Below are 26,805 nucleotides of genomic sequence, written 5' to 3' on the forward strand. Positions count from 1 at the left end.
TGTGGGAGCGTGAGAGACTCACGTTTGGTATGTTGCCTCCCAGGTGCAAGGGTACGTGATGTCTCGGATCGTGTTTTCCGGGTCCTTAAGGGGGAGGGGGAGCAGCCCCAAGTCGTGGTCCACATTGGCACTAACGACATAGGTAGGAAAGGGGATAAGGATGTCAGGCAGGCTTTCAGGGAGCTAGGATGGAAGCTCAGAACTAGAACAAACAGAGTTGTTATCTCTGGGTTGTTGCCCGTGCCACGTGATAGTGAGATGAGGAATAGGGAGAGAGAGCAATTAAACACGTGGCTACAGGGATGGTGCAGGCGGGAGGGATTCAGATTTCTGGATAACTGGGGCTCTTTCTGGGGAAGGTGGGACCTCTACAGACAGGATGGTCTACATCTGAACCTGAGGGGCACAAATATCCTGGGGGGGAGATTTGTTAGTGCTCTTTGGGGGGGTTTAAACTAATGCAGCAGGGGCATGGGAACCTGGATTGTAGTTTTAGGGTAAGGGAGAATGAGAGTATAGAGGTCAGGAGCACAGATTTGACGTCGCAGGAGGGGGCCAGTGCTCAGGTAGGTGGTTTGAAGTGTGTCTACTTCAATGCCAGGAGTATACAAAATAAGGTAGGGGAACTGGCAGCATGGGTTGGTACCTGGGACTTCGATGTTGTGGCCATTTCGGAGACATGGATAGAGCAGGAACAGGAATGGATGTTGCAGGTTCCGGGGTTTAGGTGTTTTAGTAAGCTCAGGGAAGGAGGCAAAAGAGGGGGAGGTGTGGCGCTGCTAGTCAAGAGCAGTATTACGGTGGCGGAGAGGATGCTAGATGGGGACTCATCTTCCGAGGTAGTATGGGCTGAGGTTAGAAACATGAAAGGAGAGGTCACACTGTTGGGAGTCTTCTATAGGCCTCCAAATAGTTCTAGGGATGTAGAGGAAAGGATGGCGAAGATGATCCTGGATAAGAGCGAAAGTAACAGGGTAGTTATTATGGGAGACTTTAACTTTCCAAATATTGACTGGAAAAGATATAGTTCGAGTACATTAGATGGGTCGTTTTTTGTACAGTGTGTGCAGGAGGGTTTCCTGACACAGTTTGTTGACAGGCCAACAAGAGGCGAGGCCACATTGGATTTGGTTTTGGGTAATGAACCAGGCCAGGTGTTGGATTTGGAGGTAGGTGAGCACTTTGGGGACAGTGACCACAATTCGGTGACGTTTACGTTAAGGATGGAAAGGGATAAGTATACACCACAGGGCAAGAGCTATAGCTGGGGGAAGGGAAATTATGATGCCATTAGACGTGACTTGGGGGGGATAAGGTGGAGAAGTAGGCTGCAAGTGTTGGACACACTGGATAAGTGGAGCTTGTTCAAGGATCAGCTACTGCGTGTTCTTGATAAGTATGTACCGGTCAGGCAGGGAGGAAGGTGCCGAGCGAGGGAACCATGGTTTACCAAAGAAGTGGAATCTCTTGTTAAGAGGAAGAAGGAGGCCTATGTGAAGATGAGGTGTGAAGTTTCAGTTGGTGCGATGGATAGTTACAAGGTAACGAGGAAGGATATAAAGAGAGAGCTAAGACGAGCAAGGAGGGGACATGAGAAGTATTTGGCAGGAAGGATCAAGGAAAACCCAAAAGCTTTCTATAGGTATGTCAGGAATAAGCAAATGACTAGGGAAAGAGTAGGACCAGTCAAGGACAGGGATGGGAAGTTGTGTGTAGAGTCTGAAGAGATAGGCGAGATACTTAATGAATATTTTTCGTCAGTATTCACTCAGGAAAAAGATAATGTTGTGGAGGAGAATGCTGAGCTCCAGGTAAATAGATTCGATGGTATTGAGGTACGTAGGGAAGAGGTGTTGGCAATTCTGGACAGGCTGAAAATAGATAAGTCCCCGGGACCTGATGGGATTTATCCTAGGATTCTCTGGGAGGCCAGGGAAGAGATTGCTGGACCATTGGCTTTGATTTTTATGTCATCATTGGCTACAGGAATAGTGCCAGAGGACTGGAGGATAGCAAATGTGGTCCCTTTGTTCAAAAAGGGGAGCAGAGACAACCCCGGCAACTATAGACCGGTGAGCCTCACGTCTGTAGTGGGTAAAGTCTTGGAGGGGATTATAAGAGACAAGATTTATAATCATCTAGATAGGAATAATATGATCAGGGATAGTCAGCATGGCTTTGTGAAGGGTAGGTCATGCCTCACAAACCTTATCGAGTTCTTTGAGAAGGTGACTGAACAGGTAGACGAGGGTAGAGCAGTTGATGTGGTGTATATGGATTTCAGCAAAGCGTTTGATAAGGTTCCCCACGGTAGGCTATTGCAGAAAATACGGAGGCTGGGGATTGAGGGTGATTTAGAGATGTGGATCAGAAATTGGTTAGCTGAAAGAAGACAGAGGGTGGTGGTTGATGGGAAATGTTCAGAATGGAGTTCAGTCACAAGTGGAGTACCACAAGGATCTGTCCTGGGGCCGTTGCTGTTTGTCATTTTTATCAATGACCTAGAGGAAGGCGCAGAAGGGTGGGTGAGTAAATTTGCAGACGATACTAAAGTCGGTGGTGTTGTCGATAGTGTGGAAGGAAGTAGCAGGTTACAGAGCGATATAGATAAGCTGCAGAGCTGGGCTGAGAGGTGGCAAATGGAGTTTAATGTAGAGAAGTGTGAGGTGATTCACTTTGGAAGGAATAACAGGAATGTGGAATATTTGGCTAATGGAAAAGTTCTTGAAAGTGTGGATGAGCAGAGGGATCTAGGTGTCCATGTACATAGATCCCTGAAAGTTGCCACCCAGGTTGATAGGGTGGTGAAGAAGGCCGATGGAGTGTTGGCCTTTATTGGTAGAGGGATTGAGTTCCGGAGTCAGGAGGTCATGTTGCAGCTGTACAGAACTCTGGTAAGGCCGCATTTGGAGTATTGCGTACAGTTCTGGTCACCGCATTATAGGAAGGACGTGGAGGCTTTGGAGCGGGTGCAGAGGAGATTTACCAGGATTTTGCCTGGTAAATGTGGGGAGGGTGTGGGGTATACTAGTATGGCGGGAAAATCTTATGAGGAAAGGCTGATGGACTCGAGGTTGTTTTCGTTGGAGAGAAGAAGGTTAAGAGGAGACTTAATAGAGGCATACAAAATGATGAGGGGGTTGGATAGGGTGGACAGTGAGAGCCTTCTCCCGCGGATGGAAATGGCTGGCACGAGGGGACATAACTTTAAACTGAGGGGTAATAGATATAGGACAGAGGTCAGAGGTAGGTTCTTTACGCAAAGAGTAGTGAGGCCGTGGAATGCCCTACCTGCTACAGTAGTGAACTCGCCAACATTGAGGGCATTTAAAAGTTTATTGGATAAACATATGGATGATAATGGTATAGTGTAGGTTAGATATCGTGGGCCGAAGGGCCTGTACTGCGCTGTATTGTTCTATGTTCTATGGTATACCCCACACGTGTCCCTTTCACACTGGTATACCCCACACTCTCCCCTCTCACACCGGTATACCCCACACCCTCCCCACTCACACTGGTATACCCCAGACCCTTCCCTCTCATACTGGTATACCCCACACCCTCCCCTCTCACACTGGTATACCCCACACCCTCCCCTCTCATACTGGTATACCTCAAACCCTCCCCCTCACACTAGTATACCCCACACGAGTCCCTTTCACACTGGTATAACCCACACCCTCCCCTCTCACACCGGTATACCCCACACCCTCCCCTCTCACACTGGTATACCCCACACCCTCCCCTCTCCCACAGGTATATCCCACATCCTCCCCTCTCACACTGGTATACTCCACACCCTCCCCTCTCACACTGGTATACCCCACACCCTCCCCTCTCACACCGGTATACCCCACACCCTCCCCTCTCACACCGGTATACCCCACAGCCTCCCCTCTCACACTGGTATACTCCACACCCTCCCCTCTCACACTGGTATACCCCACACCCTCCCCTCTCACACTGGTATACCCCACACCCTCCCCTCTCACACTGGTATACCCCACACCCTCCCCTCTCACACTGGTATACCCCACACCCTCCCCTCTCACACTAGTATACCCCACACATGTCCCTTTCACACTGGTATACCCCACACCCTCCCCTCTCACACCGGTATACCCCACACCCTCCCCTCTCACACTGGTATACCCCACACCCTCCCCTCTCACACTGGTATACCCCACACCCTCCCCTCTCACACTGGTATACCCCACACCCTCCCCTCTCACACTGGTGTACCCAACACCCTCCCCTCTCACACAGGTATATCCCACACCCTCCCCTTTCACACTGGTATACCCCACACCCTCCCCTCTCACACTGGTATACCCCACACCCTCCCCTCTCACACCGGTATACCCCACACCCTCCCCTCTCACACCGGTATACCTCACACCCTCCCCTCTCACACCGGTATAGCCCACACCCTCCCCTCTCACACCGGTATGCTCCACACCCTCCCCTCTCACACTGGTATACCCCACACCCTCCACTCTCACACCGGTATACCTCACACCCTCCCCTCTCACACTGGTATACCCCACACCCTCCCCTCTCACACCGGTATACCCCATAACCTCCCCTCTCACACCAGTATACCCCACACCCTCCCCTCTCACACTGGTATACCCCACACCCTCCCCTCTCACACTGGTATATCCCACACCCTCCCCTCTCACACTGGTATTTCCCACACCCTCCCCTCTCACACTGGTATATCCCACACCCTCCCCTCTCACACTGCTATACCCCACATTCTCCCCTCTCACACAGGTATACCCCACACCCTCCCCTCTCACACTGGTATACCCCACACCCTCCCCTCACACACTGGTATACCCCATACCCTCCCCTCTCACACTGGTATACCCCACACCCTCCCATCTCACACAGGTATATCCCACACCCTCCCCTCACACACTAGTATACCCCACACCCTCCCCTCACACACTGGTATTCCCCACACCCTCCCCTCTCACACTGGTATACCCCACACCCTCCCCTCTCACACAGGTATATCCCACACACTCCCCTCACACACCGGTATACCCCACACCCTCCCCTCTCACACTGGTATACCCCACACCCTCCCCTCTCATACTGGTATACCCCACACACTCCCCTCTCACACTGGTGTACCCAACACCCTCCCCTCTCACACAGGTATATCCCACACCCTCCCCTCTCACACTGGTATACTCCACACTCTCCCCTCTCACACTGGTATACCCCACACCCTCCCCTCTCACACTGGTATACCCCACACCCTCCCCTCTCACACTGGTATACCCCACACCCTCCCCTCTCAAACTGGTATACCCCACACCCTCCCCTCTCACACTGGTATACCCCACACCCTCCCCTCTCACACTGGTATACCCCACACCCTCCCCTCTCACACTGGTATACCCCACACCCTCCCCTCACACACTGGTATACCCCACACCCTCCCCTCTCACACTGGTATACCCCACACCCTCCCCTCTCACACTGGTATACCCCACACCCTCCCCTCTCACACTGGTATACCCCACACCCTCCCCTCTCACACTGGTATACCCCACACCCTCCCCTCTCACACTGGTATACCCCACACCCTCCCCTCTCACACTGGTATACCCCACACCCCTCCTTGATGAACTCAATGCATTCTACGCTCGGTATGAGCAGGAAACCAACAATCCGCTGTCGAGTGCCCTAGCTGCCCATAACACACCCATACCCACCATCACAGATTCCAAAGTCAGATCTGCCTTCCTGAATGTGAATCCTCGGAAGGCGACGGGTCCGAACGGGATCCCTGGTCGTGCACTAAGAGCCTGCACGGACTAGCTGGCAGAGGTGTTCACGGACATCTTTAACCTGTCCCTACTCCACTCCGAGGTCCCCACAGCATACCGGTGCCAAAGAAGAACAATGAGGTGGAGATGCCGGCGTTGGACTGGGGTGAGCACAGTACAAAGTCTTACAACACCAGGTTAAAGTCCAACAGGTTTGTTTCGATGTTCCCTGGTATACCCCACACCCTCCCCTCTCACACAGGTATATCCCACACCCTCCCCTCACACACTGGTATACCCCACACCCTCCCCTCTCACACTGGTACACCCCACACCCTCCCCTCTCACACAGGTATATCCCACACACGTAACAATAAACAAAATCCAATCCAATCCAATAAAGTGGATGAACTAATCGCGCAGATAGATATAAATGGGTATGATATAATTGGGATGACGGAGACATGGCTGCAGGGTTAACAGGGATGGGAACTGAATGTCCCAGGGTTTTCAATATTTAGGAAGGACAGACATAAAAGAAAAGGTGGTGGTGTGGCACTGCTGGTTAAAGAGGAAATTAACACAATAGTGAGAAAGGATATTAGCTCTGACAATGTGGAATCTGTATGGGTAGAGTTGAGAAATACCAAGGGACACAAAACATTAGCGGGTGTCATATATAGACCCCCAAACTGCAGTGGTGAGGTTGGGAATGGCATTAAACAAGAAATTAGAGATGCCTGTAATAAGGGAATATCGGTGATCATGGGTGATTTTAATCATCATATAGATTGGGCAAATCAAATTAGCCACAATGCTGTAGAGGAGGAATTCCTGGAGTGTATACGGGATGGTTTTCTTGACCAATATGTGGAGGAACCAACTAGAGAGCAGGTCATCTTAGACTGGGTTCTGTGTAATCAGACAATCTGGCTGTACGAGACCCCTTGGGGATGAGCGACCATAACATGATGGAATTTTCTATCAAGGTGGAAATTGAAGTAGTTGATTCGGAGACTAGGGTGCTGAATCTTAATAAAGGGAACTATGAAGATATGAGGCGTGAGTTGGCCTTGATAGATTGGGGAAAGTTACTTAAAGGGATGACAGTGGATAGACAATAGCAAACATTCAAGGAACGCATCGGGGAACTGCAGCAACTGTTCATTCCTGTCTGGCACAAAAGCAAAGGGGGTAAGAGGGCCAATCCATGGCTTACAAAGGAAATTAGAAATAGTAACCGATCCAAGGAAGAAGCATACAGATTGGCCAAGAAAAATAAAGGCCTGAGGATTGGGAGCAGTTTAGAATTCAGCAAAGAAGGACAAAGGGATTGATTTCGAAGGAGAAAGTACAGTGCGAAAGGAAGCTTGCAGGGAACATAAAGACTGACACTAAGAGTTTCTATAGATATGTGAAGAGAAAGAGATTGGTAAAGAGAAATGTAGGCCCCCTACAGACCGAAACAGGGGAATACATAATAAGGGACAAGAAATGGCTGAGCAATTCAATACATACATTGGTTCTGTCTTCACAAATGAGGACACAAATCAGATCCCAGAAATGTTGGAGAATGAAAGGTTAAGTGAGAGGAAGAACTAAGGGAGATCAACATTAGTAGAGAAATGGTGCTGGGAAAACTGATGGGATTGAAGGCGGTCAATCCCCAGGGCCTGAGAATCTGCATCCCAGAGTGCTTAAGGAGGTGGCTCTGGAAATAGTGGATGCATTGGTGGTCATCTTCCAGGATTCTATAGACTCTGGAACTGTCCCTGCAGATTGGAGGGTAGCTCCCGTCACTCCGATATTCAAAAAGGGAGGTAGAGAGAAAGCAGGGAATTATAGACCAGTAAGCATAACATCGGTAGTGAGGAAAATTCTTGAATCCATTATCAAGGACTCTATAGCGGTACATTTGGAAAGCAGTGGCAGGATCAGTCAGAGTCAGCATGGATTTATGAAGGGAAAATCATGCTTGACAAATCTGTTGGAATTCTTTGAAGGTGTAACCAGTACAGTTGACAAGGTGGAGCCAGTCAATGTGGTATATTTGGACTTTCAGAAGGTGTTTGACAAAGTCCCGCATAAGAGATTATTGTGCAAAATTAAAGCGCATGGGATTGGGGGAAATGTATTGAGGTGGATAGAAAACTGGTTGGCAGAGAGGAAACAAAGAGTAGGGATTAATGGGTCCCTTTCAAATTGGCAGGCAGTAACTAGTGGGGTACCACAGGGATCGGTGCTGGGACCCCAGCTATTCACAATATATATTAATGATTTGGATGAGGGAACAAAATGTACCATCTTCTGAACTCCAGCGAGAACAATTCCAACCGAGTCAATCTCTCCTCATATGACAGTCCCTCCACCCCTGGAATCAGTCTGGTAAACCTTTGCTGCACTCCCTCGAGAGCAAGAACATCCTTCCTCAGAGAAGGAGACTAAAACTGCACACAATACTCCAGGTGTGGTCTCACCAAGGCCCTGTATAATTGCAGCAACACATCCCTGCTTCTGTACTCGAAACCTCTCGCAATGAAGGCCAACATACCATTAGCCTTCTTTACCGCCTGCTGCACCTGCATGCTTACCTTCAGCGAATGGTGCACAAGGACACCCAGGTCCCGCTGCACACTCCCCTCCCAATTTATAACCATACAGGTAGTAATCTGCCTTCCTGTTTTTGCTTCCAAAGTGTCTAACCTCACACTTATCCAAATTATACTGCACCTACCAATGGTTTGCCCACTCGTTCAACCTGTCCAGATCATGCTGTAGGATCCCTGCATCCTTGTCACAGTTCACCCTCCCACCTAACTTGGTATCGTCTGCTCAGCCTGATAAAATTCACCACCCTCTGGCTGAAGAAATTCCTCCTCATCTCAGTTTTAAAGGATCGCCCCTTTTGTCTGAGATGGTGTCCTCTGCTTCTAGTTTTTCCTACAAGTGGAAACATCCTCTCCGCGTCCATTCTATCCAGGCCTCGCAGTATCCTGTAAGTTTCAATAAGATCCCCCCTCATCATTCTGAACTCCAACGAGTACAGACCCAGAGTCCTCAACTGTTCCTCATTTGACAAGCTCTTCATTTCAGGGATCATTCTTGTGAACCTCCTCTGGACCATTTCCAAGGCCACCACATCCTTCCTCAGCTACGGACCCAAAACTGGTCACAATACTCCAAATGGGGTCTGACCAGAGCCTTATACAGCCTCAGAAGTACATCCCTGGTCTTGTATTCTAGCCCTCTCGACATGAATGCTAACATTGCATTTACCTTCCTAACTGGCGACTGAACCTGCACATTAACCTTAAGAGAATCGTGAACGAGGACTTCCAAGTCCCTTTGTGCTTCTGGTTTCCTAAGCATTTCCCCATTTAGAAAATAGTCTATGCCTCGGTTTCTCCTTCCAAAGCATAACCTCACACTTTTGCACATTGTATTCCATCTGCCACTTCTTTGCCCATTCTCCCAGCCTGTCCCAATCCTTCTGCAGCCCTCCTGCTTCGTCAATACTACTTGTCCCTCTACAGATCTTTGTATCATCTGCAACAAACTTAGCAACAGTGCCTTCAGTTCCTTCTTCCAGATCATTAATGTATATTGTGAAAGGTTGTGGTCCCAGCACCAACCCTGAGGCACACCACTAGTCACCGGCTGCCATCCTGAAAAAGACCCCTTTATCCCCACTTTCTGCCTTCTGCCAGTCAGCCAATCCTCTATCCATACCAGGATCTTACCCTTAACATCAGGGGCCCATAACTTATTTAACAGTCACCTATGTGGCATCTTGTCAAAGGCCTTCTGGAAATCTAAATAAATCAAGTCCACTGGTTCTCCTTTGTCTAACTGCACTCACCCCTGCCCCTTGATTCTCCTGGAGCTCTGGCATCCCACTGATGTCTTCCACCGTGAAGACTGATGCAAAGTAACTTTTCAGTTCCTCTGCCATCTCTTTGTTTCCTATTATTACTTTTCCAGCCACATTTTCCAGTGGTCCAATGTCTAGTTGTGCCTCTCACTTACCTTTTATATATTTTGAACAAAGCTCTTCCTATCTTCCTTTATATTACTAGCTAGCTTGCACTCATATTTCATCTTCTCCCCCCCCGTATTGCTTATTTTTTATATAATGGATCTCCATTAACTTTTTTGAACATAATACCATGTTACAGCCAGGAGGCTGGTGGAAGAATTATCCAAGCTTTTATGGATTTGCTTTACCAAAAGAGATACAATTGGATCAAGGGTAAAATTACATGTCAGGATTATGTAAATAAAACAATTTAAACCATTGGCAGATGATCCAGAGTCACAGGGTGCGTTAGAGAGGTGACATCAAACTTTGAAAACAATGATGACAGCTTATAGTAAAGATTACTCCCATAAGGGCAGCACGGTGGCACAGTGAGTTAGCACTGCAGCCTCACGGCGCCGAGGTCCCAGGTTCAATCCCGCCTCTGGGTCACTGTCCATGTGGAGTTTGCACATTCTCCCCGTGTTTGCGTGGGTTTCGCCCCCACAACCCAAAAGATGTGCAGGCTAGGTGGATTGGCCACGCTAAATTGCCCCTTAATTGGAAAAAAAATGAATTGGGTACTCTAAAAAAAAATTTTTTTTAAGATTATTCTCATGATTGGCGGCACGGTTGTTAGCACTGCTGCCTCATAGCACCATGGATTTGGATTCAATTCCAGCCTTGGATAACTGTCTGTGTGGAGTTTTCACCTGCTCCAAGTATCTGTGTGGGTTTCCTCCAGGTGCTCCAGTTTCCTCCCACAGTCCAAAGATGTGCAGGTTAGGTGGATTGGCCATGCTAAATTGCCCTTAGTGATTAGGAGTGTACAGGTTAGGTTACGGGGATAAGGCCTAGGTGGGGTCGGTGCAAACTCGATGAACCAAGTGGCCTCCTTCTGCACTGTAGGAGTTCTAAGATTCAATGATTGGGACAAAGGGATTCAATTTTTATTATTTTCCATTAGGGACGCACCAAATGAGTCGATAAGATTTTGAATTGGTCTGTGGACTTTTCTCGGATTAATTTTATTGATCCCCTAACTTCAAGTAAAAAATCAGAAATTATACTTTTGGACTGTGCAACAAATTTCAGAGAGACTGAATGGAGCTTGTGAGGTGGCAAGAAAGCATTTAAAAGTAGCACAGCAGGGAATTAAATCAGTGGCTGATGGGAAAGCACAGACCCGTAGTTTTGTAGTCGGGGATTTATCAATGGGAAGAGGATAACCAGGGAAAGATCCAACCAATTGGATCCAAGGGAGAAATCTGTGGGTGGAGCCAGGGAACATTGGTAGGGCGTTGAATGAATGTTTCACATCTGTCTTCACCCAAGAGAATGAGGAGGTAGGTATGAAACCCTGGGGGAGAAGAGAGACCGTGAGGTTCTTGTACAAATTGTCATAGGGGGTGACAAGCTGTTGGAGGTGGTGGCAGGCTTAAAAGTAGACAAATATACAGGTCCGGAGGAATTGTGTCCCAGGATGCTGTGGGAGGTGAGGGAGGAGATTGCAGGGGCTCTGACCCAATTTTTTTATTCCTCACTGGCCAGGGGGGAGGTGCCAGAGAACTGAAGAACAGCTAAGGTGGTCCCACTATTTAAGAAAGGCTGGAGGAAGGGCGGCATGTGGCGCAGTGGATAGCACTGGGACTGCAGCGATGAGTACCCTGGGTCACTGTCCCTGTGGAGTTTGCATATTCTCCCCGTGTCTGCGTGTGTTTCACCCCCACAACCCAAAGATGTGCAGGTTAGGTGGATTGGCCACGCTAAATTGCCCCTTAATTGGAAAAATAAATGATTGGATACTCTAAATTTATTTTTTAAAAAGAAAGGCTGGAGGGATAAGTCAGGGAACTAGAGACCAGTGAGTCTCATGTCAGTGATAGGGAAACTAGTGGAGAAAATTCTGAAGGAGAGAATCTATCTCCACTTGGAGAGGCAAGGTTTGATCAGGAATTGTCAGCATGGCTAGTCAGAGGGAGGTCATGCCTAACAAATTTGATTGAATTTTTTGAGCATGTGACTAGGTGTATAGATGAGGGTAGCACAACTGATGTTGTTTACATGGATTTCGGCAAAGCCTTTGTCAAGGTCCCACACGGGAGACTTACAAAGAAGGCAAACGCACATGGGATATGGTGTTACTTGATAAGGTGGATTCAAAATTTTCTTAGCTGTTGGAAATAGAGGGTGATGACAGACGGCTGCTTTATTGTCTGGAAGCCAATGACCAGTGGCGTCCCACAGGAATCAGTGCTGGGCCCCCCATTGTTTGTCATTTATATAAATGATTTAGATGACTATGTGGGGTGTAGGAGCAATAAGATTGCGGATGGCACAAAGATTGGCTGGGTGGGTAATAGTGAGGTTGGGTGTCTTGGGTTACAGGAAGATATCGACGGGATGGTCAAGTGAGCAAAAAAGTGGCTGATGAAATTTAACCCTGAAAAGTGTGAGATGATACACTTTGGAAGGAGTAATGTGACAAGGTCGTATTCAATGAATGGCCTGATAATGGGTAGTTCGGAGGAACAAAGGACCCTTGGAGTGTTTGTCCATAGGTCTCTAAAGGCAGAAGGGCAGGTTAATAGAGTGGTGAAAAAGGCTTATGGGACATTTACCTTTATCAATCAAGGGATACACGGCCTGCTGCCTCAGGAAGGCAAACAGCAGTGTCAGAGACCCCTCCCACCCAGGCTTTGACTTCTTCCTGATCCTTCCATCAGCAGAAGATACAGGAGTCTGAAGACCCGCACATCCAGACATAGGAACAGCTTCTTCCCCACAGCTACAAGACTCCTCAACGACTCCCCCTCGGACTGATCTGTTCCCTGTAAGAACACAATTCACGACGTCCTATGCTGCTATTGCCCATGTATTTGCTTTGTTTGGCCCTTAGTTCTGCACTGTAACCAATCACTGTTTGTCGATGTACCATTTGTCAATGTACTCTGTCGATTATTCTTTTTTTGTCCACTATGTACGTACTGTCTACGTTCCCTTGGGCGCAGAAAAATACTTTTCACTGAACTTCGGTACATGTGACAATAAATCAAATCAAATCAAATTAAGATTACAAAAGCAGGGAGGTCATATTGGAGTTGTATAGAACTTTAGTGAGACCACAGCTCGAGTACTGTGTGCAATTCTGGCCACCACATAATAGGAAGAATGAGATTGCACTGCGGGGATGCAAAGGATATTGCCTGGGATGAAACATTTAAGTTATGAAGAGAGGTTGGGTAGGCTTGGGTTGTTTTCTCTGGAGCAGAGAAGACTGAGGGATGACCTGATTGAGGTGTACAAGATTATGAGAGGCATGGACAGGGTGGATAGGGAGCAGCTGTTCCCTTTAGTTGAAGGGTGAGTTACAAGGGGACACAAGTTCAAGGTGAGGGGCAGGAGGTTTAAGGGGGATTTGAGGAAAAACATTTTTACCCAGAGGTGGTGACGGTTTGGAATGCACTGCCTTGGAGGGTGGTAGAGGCGGGTTGCCTCACATCCTTTTAGAAGTACCTGGATGAGCACTTGGCAAGTCATAACATTGAAGGCTATGGGTCAAGTGCTGGCAAATGGGATTAGACAGACAGGTCAGGTGCTTTTGTGAGTCAGTGTAGACTGACAGAACATAGAACATACAGTGCAGAAGGAGGCCATTCGGCCCATCGAGTCTGCACCGACCCACTTAAGCCCTCACTTCCACCCTATCCCCATAACCCAATAACTCCTAACCTTTTTGGCCACTCAGGGCAAATTATCATGGCCAATCCACCTAACCTGCACGTCTTTGGACTGTGGGATGAAACCGGAGCACCCGGAGGAAACCCACGCAGACACGAGGAGAACGTGCAGACTCCACACAGACGGTGACCCAGCGGTGAATCGAACCTGGGACCCTGGCGCTGTGAAGCCGCAGTTCTAGCCACTTGTGCTACCGTGCTGCCCATCGTGACTCGATTGGCCAAAGGGCCTCTTCTGCACTGTATTATTCTGTGATTCTGCGGTTTTGTGGGAGAAAGTACTCGTGTTATTACGAGAATTGGGTGAACCATTGTAAATTACTTTTCGTGGACCATAGCAGATTGAGAAAAAACATGGTGAAGTAAATTATTTGGTGCGCCCACGTAAATCTGACAGATGATGCTGTATTAGGGTATCAGGTGTATGAGGAGAAGGCAGGAGAATGGGGATGAGAAAAATATCAGCTATGGTTGAATGGCGGAGCAGACTCGATGGGCCGAGTGGCTGAATGCTGCTCCTATATCGTATGATCTTATGAACACGCATAAAGAAGGTGAGGACAAGTACGAGGTCTTGGTCGTAATGAAGAAGGGAGATGAGGAAGGGTTAAATTCTGAGTGACTTTACACTAATTAATTTAGGTAATGAGAAAGTACTGTAAAATTTTAACAACTGGTTAAGTTATCGTCCACATAAGAACCGAGGTGAATTGGAAGAGTTACTGCAGTTTTATCAATGTATTTGTGTGAATAGATTAGGTAGAACGAATGTAGCGATGCATGATGTAGATGTGGATGAAACCGCTCCAATAAACAACATCCATATATGTCAAATCCAGCAAAGTTATCACAAGTGCAGGAGGAAATTGAATTTATACCCCAAAATTAAATATTGAGTTGAGTTCTAGTGATTAGAGTTCACCTATTATGATGGTGCTGAAGCCCAATGGAACAGAAAGATTGTGTGGACTGCAGGAAAGTGCATGCGCTCAGCAAGAGGGAATTGTTTCCTTTCCCATGGCTGGAGGATCGGTTAGTTGAACAGTCAAAATTCATTACAAAAATAGATGCTAAAGGACTATTGGCATTTCAGCATTCATAACGCCAAATGAACTTTATCAAATTAAAGTTATGCCGTTCGGAATGAAGAATACACCCACAACATTTCACAGACAAATCAATAAAGTTATTCAGGGATTGAGTCACTGTGTGGTGTACATTGTTGATTTAGTGATGTTAAGTCTAAATTGGGAAGAAAATCTGAAACACCTAAAAGAACTGAAAGTTTAAAATATGCTAATCTAGTCATGTATTAGGCAAGAAGCAGGTTTGCTAAAGCTCAAATTTCATATTCAGGATATATTGTGGGACATGGTCAGTTAGCTCCACGTGATGCGGAAATACAGGCCATTCGGGATTTTCCAGAACCGACAACAAGAAAAGAGATTTTAAGATTTCTGGAAATGAGTGGATTTCATCGTAAGGTCGTGTCGAACTTTAGCAGTGTCATTACGAACCGTGCTGATGATAATGTGAGGGTATCCCAAACCCAGAAGGGTAAATTAGAACACCGGTTCATAGTGGCATATGTATTCTTTCTGGTATAATGTGAGGAACGGTGTAGAACCCCGTGAGGAACAGTCCAGTCATTGTGTGAACAATTAATAAAGAATATTTATTAACGTAAATGAAAGACAACGACACACACTGATACTTAAGTATGCTGATGACTGTACACACTGTACACACATAATTTACATGAAACTATCAAAATTATGTTTACCTAACATCTGAGACACCCCTTTTCCCAAACAACATCCAATTTTAAGTGACTTTGTGAGCTAAATCCAACAAATAATTACCAAAACCAAGTTAGGGTGGCCAGATCTGGGATATAGTCTTCAGGTTCAGTGACAACAGGAAATGTCTGCTTTCTTTCAGGGACTACATTTGCAACCTGCCGTTCTGATGTTAGCTGTGTCTTTCTCTCTCCCTTTAGCTAGTATATGATTTATTTCCCTTTGTTGTTATTCACCCTGTGGAGTTGGCTTTTGGCAGGTAGTTGTCAGTTTCCTTAGCTCTCCACTCAGAAGTTACCACCTCTATCGTCCCATTGTTTTCTCTCGTCACATATGTAGAATACTTGTTTTCCACTAATAGGCAAATTCATAGTGTGCACCAATCAATTTCCCCGTTTTACTTCTGGGGTCTTCTCTTAATTTTCTCCCCATCTTAACTGGTTCCCTCTTTTTAAAAATGAAATGTCTTAATTTGAAAGACAATTTCCATTTCTCAACCACTTCTTGTCGGTTCCATTTAATCAACCATTACAAAGATTTCAAAGCATGCATTAACATAAAATATACCCCAGGGTATTTGCACCCAATAGTCTCTTTGTACTCCTGACAAAGCATTCGCAATGATGTTTTTCTCTTCCGGCCACATGAATGATTTTTAAGTTAAACAGTCGTAGTAACAAATTCCATCAAAGTAATCTGGCGTTCCGATTTCAAAAATTCTCCAGAGATTTTAGGGGATTATAATCCGTATCTATGTCCGTTTTAGCTGGATTATTGGCAACATCAATCAAGAAATGTTGCAATGCCAATACCAAACTTAAAGTCTCTTTTTCAATTGTGGAATACTTCTTTGGTGGTGATTTAATTTCCTTAATTATCCCACTAGCTTCTCAAGTCCAAGTTCATCTTTTTGTAACAACACAGCTCCCACACCAGCGTCACTAGCTTTCACAGCCAGTTTAAACTGTTCGTCATAATTTGGTGTGGCGAACACTGGCTTTGTTGTCAGCACAGTTATTAAATGTTGGAATGCAGTTTGGCATTCCTCCGTCCATTTAAATTGCTTGTTCTTCTTCAAGAGTTCTGTTAGTGGTGCTACCACACTGCTAACGTTTGGCACAAATTTACGATACAATCCACTCATTCCCAGAAACCTTGAAACCTCTTTTCTTGTTGTAGGTTCTGGAAAATTCCAAATGGCCTGTATTTTTACATCTCGTGGGGCCATGTGACCATGTCCCACGACATGTCCTAAATGTGAAATTTGAGCTTTCGCAAATTCGCTTTTTTGCCAAATCCATGATGAGGTTAGCCTCTTTTAAACATTCAAACAGTTCTTTTAAGTGTTACAGATGCACTCCCCAACTTCGACTAAACACACTAAATTGTCAATGTATACTGCACAATGACACAATCCTTGAATAACTTTAATTATTAGTCTCTGAAATATTGCGGGTGTGTTCTTCATCCTGAATGGCATAACTTTAAATTGATAAAGTCCATTTGGCGTCACGAATGTTGAGATTTTCTTCGCCCTCTTGGACAAAGGCCCTTTAGTCAATAGCCCTTTAGTAAATCTATTTTCGTGATGGATGAAGACTGTCCAACTCTTTCGGTGTAATCCTCCAACCGTGGTATAGGAAACAAATCCCTCCTGGTGATGGCATTCACTTTCCTGCAGTCCACACAAAGTCATTGCGTTCGATCCAGCTTTGGCACCATTACGGTAGGGGAGCTCCAATCACTAGAACTTAATTCAATAATGTCATTTTGGAGCATGTATTCAATTTCCTTCTGTGTTGTGATAACATTGCTGGATTTAACTTACATGGATGTTGCTTTATTGCAACAGCTTTCCCCACATCTACATCATGCATCACTATCTCCGTTTTACCTCATTTATTCCCACAAATAAATTTATAAAGTTGAAATAACTCTTCCAATTCACTTTGTCTTAGCTGTAAGATAACTTAACCAGTTGTTTAAATTTTCGAGTGCTGCCTCATTACCCAAATGAATCAAAGGAAAGTCGCCCCCAGAATTTAACCCTTCCTCTTGTCCCTGTTCCATTACTACCAAGACCTCATATTTATTCGCATCTCCTCTATTCCAATATCTCTTGAGCATATTAATAGCTATGAGGAGAGGTTGAATAAACTTGGTTTGTTCTCACTGGAATGAAGGAGGTTGAGGGGCGACCTGATAGAGGTCTACAAAATTGTGAGGAGCATAGACAGAGTGGATAGTCAGAGGCTTTTCCCCAGGGTAGAGGGATCAGTTACTGGGGGGGCATAGGTTTGGGGGGCATAGGTTTCAGGTGCGAGGGGCAAGGTTTAGAGGAGATGTACGAGGTACGTTTTTTACACAGAGGGTAGTGGGTACCTGGAACCCGCTGCCAGAGGAGGTTGGGGAAGCAGGGACGAGAGTGACGTTTAAGGGACATCTTGACAAATACATGAATAGGATGGGACTAGAGGGATACGGACCCCGGAAGTGTAGAAGATTTTAGTTTAGACGGGCAGCATGGTCGGCGCAGGCTTGGAGGGCCGAAGGGGCTGTTCCTGCGCTGTACTTTTCTTTGTTCTTTGTTCTAACATGGCACACTCTGTGATATTTATGTCTATCTGGTGTGCGTACCAGATATTTCACTTTGCTCTGTTTTCTATCAATTTGATACAGTCCAAAACACCTAACCTTTAGTGGTTCGCCTGAGACAGGAAACAGCACAAGCACTTTCTGTCCTGCTACAAAACTACAAATGTGTGTTTTCCTATCAGCCATGGCTTTCATTCCCTGCTGTGCTGTCTTTAAATGCCTCCTTGCCACCTCACAAGCCCCATTCAGGCTCTCTCTGAAATTTGATACAAAAGTGTAATCTTTGAATTCTTACTTAATAGTTTTTCTTGGATTAAGTAAACTAGCACAAAATATAAAAACGGATAGCAAAAGCTTCTATAAGTACATAAAAGCGAAGAGAGTCGCTAAAGTGAATGTTGATCCCTTGGAAGCTAAACCCAGAGAGTTAATACTTTGCCTCAGTTTTCATGGTGGAGGACACTAGTACCATTCCTATAGGAAGGGGCAATTCATAGTTAATAGAAAGCGAGGAATTTCGAACAATCAACATCAATAGGGAAAGGATACTCAACAAACTGTTGGGATTGAAGGCAGACAAGTCCCCGGGGTCTGATGGCCTACACTCTACAATTGTGATAACATTGCTGGATTTAACCTATGTGGATGTTGCTTCATTGCAACTGCTTTCTCCACATCGACATCATGCATCACTATCTCCGTTCTACTTAATTTATTCCCACAAATAAATTTATAAATTGAAGTAACTCTTCCAATTCACCTTGTCTTATCTGGAAGATAACTTAACCAATTGTTTAGGAAGTGACAGAGGAGATAGTGGATCCATTGGTTACAATATTCCAAAATTCCCTGGACACGGGAAAAGTTCCAATGGATTGGAAAAATGCCCTTACTCAAAAAAAGTGTGAGGCAGAATGTGGGAAATTACAGACCAGTTAGTTGAACATCTGTTGTTGGAAAACTGTTAGAATCAATTATCAAGGAAGTAGTATAAGAACATTTGAACAAAGAACAAAGAAAAATTACAGCACAGAAACAGGCCCTTCGGCCCTCCAAGCTTGCGCCGATCCAGATCCTCTAATTGGAAAAAAAATAATTGGGTACTCTACATTTATTTAAAAAATGGGAAGGCAATTTATTATCAAAATAATTCTAGGAATAATCTTTATTAGTGTCAAAAGTAGGCTTACATTAACACTGCAATGAAGTTGCTGTGAAAATCCCCTAGCCGCCACACTATGGTGCCTGCTCAGGTACACTGAGGGAAAATTCAGAATGTCTGAGAGACTTCGGGATGCTCCATTGCAGAGGGATCTGGGGTCCTTGTTCATGAGTCACAGAAACTAGCATGCAGGTACAGTAGATAATAAAGAAATCGAATGACATTTATAGCTCGAGTAATAAGGCAGTGTCGCTGCAACTATACAAGGTATTGGTGAGACCACACCTGGGGCATTGTGCATAGTTTTGATCCATTTATTTGAGGAAAGATGTAGTGGCATTGGAGGCAGTTCAGAGGAGGTTCACTAGGTTGATTCCAGAGATGAGGGGTTTGTCGTATGAAGAGAAATTGGACAGTTTAGGCTCATACTCCCTAGAGTTCAGAAAAATGAGGGGAGATCAAATTGAGGTGTACAAGATGATAAAAGGTATGGAGAAAGTGGAACGGATGCTTCCTCTTGTGGGGCATTCTAGAATAAGAGGTCATGGTCTTAGGATAAGAGGTAGAAAATTTAAAACGGAATTGAGGAGAAACTACTTCTCCCAAAGGGCTGTGAATCTGTGGAATTCGCTACCGCAGAGTGCGGTGGATGCTGGGACAGTGAGTAAATTGAAGGAGGAGTTAGACAGATTTTTAATTGGTAAAGGGTTGAAGGATTATGGAGAATGGGAAGGACAGTGGAGTTAAGGCTAGAATGAGATCAGCCATAATTGAATGGTGGAGTAGACTCGATGGACCAAATGGCCTAATTCTGCTTCTGTATATGATGAACTTCTGATAAATTTAGTGGTCTTCTAACTTCATGTCCAGATACCAATTCAAAAGGACTAAATCTGGTAGAAACATTTGGTGCATCGCTCATGGCAAATATCAAAAATGGAATCCCTTTGACCAAATCATGAGGGTAATCTTGAGTATACACTTTCATCATTGTTTTCAAAGTTTAATGTCACCTCTCTAATACGCCTTGTGACTCTGGATGATACACCGATGATTTATATTATTTTATTCCCAGTCTATTCATGACCTCTTTAAATAATCCTGACATGAAATTTGATCATTAATCTGATTATATCTCTTTTCATAAGCCATATCTAGTCAAGAAGTTGGTTAATTCTTCCAACACTCTCTTGGTTGTAATGGTTCTTAACAGTACGGCTTCAGGAAATCTAGTGGGTATAGCCATAATAGTTAACAGATATTATTTCCACTTCGTGTTTTCAACAACAATCCTTCACTGTCGATTAGAACTCTTACAAAAGGACCTTTGAAAGCTGTAACAGGGATCAAATTTGCTTTATTGCAGCTTGTGATTTCCCTATTACTTGAGATATGTGACTTGCTTGGCAAAATTTAGCTACATCTTTATCAAATCCCCGCCAGTAAAACTGTTTCTGAATCCTTGCTTGTGTTTTCTTTATTCCTAGATGTTTCCCGAATGGAATTTCATGAACTTTCCTGAGGATCTATTTCCTAGACTCAGGAGGTAATACAATTTGATGTATTTCTGCCCGTTTTTGATGGGCACTGACAAGTATGGGATGCCATTTCATTATTAATATGCCATTCTTTATATTATAACCATTTGGGCGGCATGGTAGCACAGTGGTTATCACTGTTGCTTCACAGTGCTAGGGTCCCAGGTTTGATTCCCGGCTTGGGTCACAGTCTGTGCGGAGTCTGCACGTTCTCCCCGTGTCTGCGTGGGTTTCCTCCGGGTGCTCAGGTTTCCTCCCATAAGTCCCGAAAGACATGCTGTTAGGTGATTTGGACATTCTAAATTCTCCCTCTGTGAACCCGAATAGGTGCCGGAATGTGGCGACGAGGGACTTTTCACAGTAACTTCATTGCATTGTTAGTGCAAGCCTACTTGTCACAATAAAGATTATTATAACACTCAGTAATACACTGAGTTTCCAATTCTGAGTAGGTTTGATAGATTTGTTTTAATTTGGAATCATTCCCCTGTAATTCTATTTTGATAATTCTATATTCTCTTTGAACTAAGCACATCGATTTATTTCCCTTTGTCTGTGCCGTCCTCAGTTAATTTAGTAAAGGTCATGCCAGACAACCTGATCATACTTTTCTCATCCTGTGCTCATTGCTCCTTCCCCTCTTGTCTTATCTTATGTGCCTGTGACCTCATTACTACACAATAAAGAGACATACCAGTGTGGTCTGTTTGCAATGTCTCTCTAGCTGTTTGACCCACTCCAGGTGTTTGACCACAGTAGGCATCACTGCTATCTGTAATCCAGTTATATAACTCTTAGAATGGATTGAATCCGGGCAATGTGCAATGCTTCTACAACTCCGACAACCACTTCTCCCATCTTCAAGCTACTCCTTAAGTTTATTTCCCCCAAAGGAATTTTTCTTATTTTGCCATGAATGGCTTCCTTCAACATTCCTTCTGAACAACAAATATCCTTATCCCACAACATTAGGGATTGACTTGCTCTTGTAACTCTTAAAATGGTAATATCTCTCCCCATTCAGTTTTTTACACGTGGAAAGACTTCCACTTCAGATACAGAGTTCCTAAATACATCATACACCTGCTGGTCACTCTGCCCCTGTATAATCTTTGCACACATTTTCACCCTGTCGTGTTGGGTGTTCCGATATACAAACGGACCAACACGGTTGTAGATGGTACAACTCTGTTTTATTATTCTGTACAATAATAACTATTAACTTCTGGCTGTGGTTTGTACTTTACCAGCTAACCTGTGGACCCAGCCCTAGCACGATCTTAGTGAGGCACTCAGCACATGTTGTATGTCTGAGTGGCACGCTGTGAGCTCTGTGCTCTGAGCTATCTCCTGTTAGAATGAGCGGGAACTGTGGTGTTCACTGTTTTATAGTGCGTGTGCTCTCACTGGTGATTGGCTGTGATGTGTGTGGGTTGGTTGGTCCATCTACCTGTCCATCAATGTGTGTGTGTGTGATTGCACCATGATATGTTAATATGGATATCATGACACACCCCTGTTGTTTGATCTTCTCTGTATATAACCCCTAACGGCTTCTCCTTTTCTCCAGCCTCGGATTTAATCATTCCAATCTTAAGAGTTATAACGCCAACCGGCTTTCCATTTAACTCTCAGCATGATAATTTGTTGTGACCCAGTTTATCACAACAAAAGCATCTAACTTTCCTCATACCCTCAGCACCATAGAACATAGAACAGTACAGTACAGTACAGGCTCTTCAGCCCACGATGTTGTGCCGACCATTTATCCTAATCTAAGATCAACCTAACCTACACCCCTTCAGTTTACTGCTGTCCATATGCCTGTCCAAGAGTCGCTTAAATGTCCCTAATGACTCTGACTCCGCCACCTCCGCTGGCAGTTCACCCACACATCCACCAGTCTCTGTGAAGAACCTACCTCTGACATCTCCCTATACCTTCCTCCAATCACCTTAAAATTATGTCCCGTCATGACAGCCATTTCCGCCCTGGGGAAAAGTCTCTGGCTATCCACTCTATCCATGCCTCTCATCATCTTGTACACCTCTATCAAATCACCTCTGAGCCTTCTTCGCTCCAGTGAGAAAAGCCCTAGCTCCCTCAACCTTTCTTCATAAGACATGCCCTCCAGTCCAGGCAGCAGCCTGGTAAATCTCCTATGCCCCCTCTCCAAAGCATCACATCCTTCCTGTAATGAGGCGACCAGAACTGGACACAATATTCCAAGTGTGGTCTAACCAGAGTTTTATAAAACTGCATCAAAATCTCAATCCCCCTGTTAATGAAAGCCAACACACCATACGCCTTCTTAACAACCCTATCAACCTGGGTGGCAACTTTGAGGGATCTATGTACGTGGACCCCAAGATCCCTCTGTTCCTCCACACTTCCAAGAATCCTGCTTTTAACGCTGTATTCAGCATTCAAATTCGACCTTCCAAAATGAATCACTTCACATTTATTAAGGTTGAACTCCATCTGCCACTTCTCAGCCCAGCTCTGCAGCCTGTCAATGTCCTGTTGTAACCTGCAACAAACCTCAACACTATCTACAACTCCCCCAACCTTCGTGTCATCGGCAAACTTACTAACCCACTCTTCCACTTTCTCATCTTTATAAAAACCACAAAGAGCCTAGATCCCAGAACAGATCCTTGCGGGACACCACTGGTCACTGATCTCCAGGCGGGATACTTTCTATCCATAACCACACGCCGTCTTCTTTCGGCCAGCCAATTCTGTATCCAGACAGCCAAATTTCCCTGTATCCCATGCACCCTAACTTTCTGAATGAGCCTACCATGGGGAACCTTTTCAAGTGCCTTACTGAAATCCATATACACCACATCCACTGTCCGACCTTCATCAATGTGTCTCGTCACATCCTCAAAGAATTCAATGAGGCTTGTGAGGCATGACATGTCCATCACAAAGCCATGCTGACCAACTTTAATCAAACTATGTTTTTCTAAATAATCATAAATCCCATCTCTCAGAATCCTTAAAATGTTTTGCTCACCACAGACGTGAGACTGATGGGTCTGTAATTCCCAGGGATTTCTCTATTCCCTTTCTTGAATAGAGGAACAGCATTCGCCTCCTTCCAATCATCCGGTACTACTCCAGTGGAGAGTGAGGACGCAAAGGTCATCGCCAACGGCGCAGCAATCTCCTCCATCGCTTCCCGTAGTAACCTTGGGTATATCCCATCAGGCCCAGGGGACTTATCTATCCTGTGCTTTTCAAAATTTCCAGCACATCCTCCTTCTTAATATCAACCTGTTTGAGTCTATTAACCTGGTTCACACTGTCCTCATGGGCAACAAGGTCCCTCTCTCTAGTGAATACTGAAGCAAAGTATTCATTTGGGGCCTCCCCCATCTCTTCAGACTCCAGGCACAAGTTCCCTCCACTATCCCTGATTGGCCCTACTCTGACTTTGATCATCCTCTTATTTCTCACATAAGTGTAGAACGCCGTGGGGGTTTCCCTAATCCCTCCCACCAGGGCTTTTTTTCATGCGCCCCTCTGGCTCTCCTCAGTCCATTTTTGAGTTCCTTCCTAGCTACCTTGTAAGCCTCTAGAGCCGTGCCAGATCCTTGCTTCCTCAACCTTACGTAAGCTGCCTTCTTTATCTTGACTAGAAGCTCCACTTCTCTTGTCATCCAAGGCTCCTTCACCTTACCATTCCTTCCTCATCTCAGTGGGATCAAAACTATTCAGCTCTTAAACAACCCCCACATTACTGTTGTGCAATTCCCCAAGAACAATTGGTCCCACTTTATGATCCTCAGCTCCTGTCTAATAGCAGTTTCACCTCCCCATTAAATACCTTCCCATACTGTGTGTCCCTTTCCCTCTCCATGACTTTGGTAAAGGTCAAGGAGTTGTGGTCACTGTCACCTAAATGCTCTCCCACTGAGACATCTGACACCTGGCCTGGTTCGTTGCCGAGCACCAAGTCCAATATGGCTTCCCCCCCTAGTCGGCCTATCTGCACATTGAGTCAGGAATCCTTCCTGTACACACCTGACAAAATCTGCTCCATCCAAACCATTTGCACTAAGGAGTTCCAGTTAATATGAGGGAAGTTGAAGTCACCCATGACAACAACTCTGTTACTTCTGCACCTTTCCAAGATCTGCCGCCCAATCTGTTCCTCTATCTCTCTGCTGCTATTGGGGGGCCTATAGAAAACTCCCAATAAAGTGACTGCTCCTTTCTTGTTTCTGACTTCCACCCATACTGACTCAGTAGAGAATCCCTCCTCAACTACCTTATTTTCTGCAGCTGTGATGCACTCTCTAATTAACAGTGCTACTCTCCCTCTTCTTTTACCTCCCTCCCTATTCTTCTGAAAACATCTAAACCCCGGAACATCTAACAACCAGTCCTGCCCCTGTGAAATCCATGTCTCCGGAATGGCCACAACATCGTAGTTCCAAGTACTGATCCATGCTCTAAGATCATCTCCCTTATTCCTGACATTCCTTGCATTGAAACAGACACACTTTAACCTATTCCACTGAGTGCAACTTTGCCCTATCAACTGTCTATCCTTCCTCACAGACTTGCTGCATACTATTTCTGCCTGTTCAACAGCTACCCTATCCTCTGATCCATAGCTCTGGTTCCCATACCCCTGCCAAACTAGTTTAAACCCTCCCGAAGAGCTCCAGCAAACCTCCCACCCAGGATATTGGTGCCTCTCCAGTTTAGGTGCAATCCGTCCTTCAGGTACAGGCCTTCTCCAGAAGGTATCCCAATGATCCACACATCTGAAGCCTTTCCTACTACACCAGCCCTGTAGCCACGTGTTCAACTGCACTCGCTCTCTGTTCCTTGCCTCACTTGCACGTGGCACCGGTAGCAATCCTGAGATCACTACTCTGCTTGTCCTGCTCTTTAGCTTCCAACCTAACTCCCTAAAATCACATTTTAGATCCTCATCCCTTTTCTTAGCTATGTCGTTGGTGCCTATGTGCACCACAATGTCTGGTTGCACCACCTCCCCCTTAAGAATCCTGTAGACTCGATCCGAGACATTCCTGGCCCTGGCACCCGGGAGGCAACAGACCTTCCGGGAGTCTCGACCGTGACCACAGAATCACCTATCCATTCCCCTAACCATTGAGTCGCCTATCACTATTGATGTTCTATTCTCCCCCTTCCCTTCTGAGCCACAGAGCCAGACTCAGTGTCAGAGACCTGACCGCTAGAGCCTTCCCCGGTAGGTCATCTCCCCCAACAGCAACCAAAACGGTGTCCTTGTTTTGAAGGGGAACGGCCACGAGGGATCCCTGCACTGTCTGCCTGTTCGTTTTCCTTCCCCTGACTGTAACCCAGCTACTCTACTCCTGTATCTTGGGTGTGACTACCTCCCTGTAACTTTTCTCTATTACCCCCTCTGTCTCCCGGGTGATCCGAAGTTCATCCAGCTCCAGCTCCAGTTCCCTAACACGGTCTCTGAGGAGCTGGGTTTGGGTGCACTTCCCGCCGGAATAGTCAGCGGGGACACCGGTGGTATCCCTCACCACCCACATCCTACAGGAGGAGCATGCAACTGCCCTAGCCTCCATCCCCTCTTACCTTACAGAATGTAGCTGTCCTGTGGACCAACTGGTACTCCGCCCTCCGACTCTGCTCCCAGTCAGCTAAACTCTCTATAAACTCCCGGCTCCCTTCTCGCCCTCTGAGGAAATGAAATGAAAGGAGCGCCTTGCTCCCTCCTCACCAAACTCCCTCAGTCACCAAACTCTCACTATAGCACTCAAATGCACCCAAATTCAGCACTCAGTGCAAACAAAGTTTGCATCTTTTTTTTTGTGGTGATGTTTCCTTGGAATTTTCAACCACTCCCTCGCTTGCTTGACGGTCTTTCTTCGCACCTTCCCATTTTCTATCTTTCTCAGATTTAAAGGTGTCAAAAAAAAGGCTTTGACCTATAGTCACCAGCAAGCTCCTTGGTTCGTATTGCAGTTCCCCACAGGTAACGCGTGTAAAAGACTATTGGGAACCTTGTGTGGGGTATGTTTTCTGCTAATGTATGCTTTTAAATCTTTATAACGTTACATCAGGTAGAACTGATAACAAATGTTTGAGAAATGAAATCGCCTTCCTAATTATGATGTTTCATTTGTAATAATCGGGACGGTGTTAAGCTACTG

At 45.6% G+C, this 26,805-nt stretch overlaps 1 long non-coding RNA gene across 1 annotated transcript in view; it reads right to left on the minus strand.

The window, feature by feature from the left end:
- Positions 1 to 15,223: 15,223 nt before the first annotated feature.
- Positions 15,224 to 26,805, minus strand: part of LOC140424758 (uncharacterized) — a 268,205-nt gene continuing 256,623 nt past the window's right edge. The window contains exon 4 of the long non-coding RNA XR_011947680.1: positions 15,224 to 17,090. This is a non-coding gene — a long non-coding RNA (uncharacterized lncRNA). The remainder of the gene's footprint in view (positions 17,091 to 26,805) is intronic.

Source organism: Scyliorhinus torazame, chromosome 6 (assembly GCF_047496885.1).
Source record: "Scyliorhinus torazame isolate Kashiwa2021f chromosome 6, sScyTor2.1, whole genome shotgun sequence".
Classification (NCBI taxonomy): domain Eukaryota; kingdom Metazoa; phylum Chordata; class Chondrichthyes; order Carcharhiniformes; family Scyliorhinidae; genus Scyliorhinus; species Scyliorhinus torazame.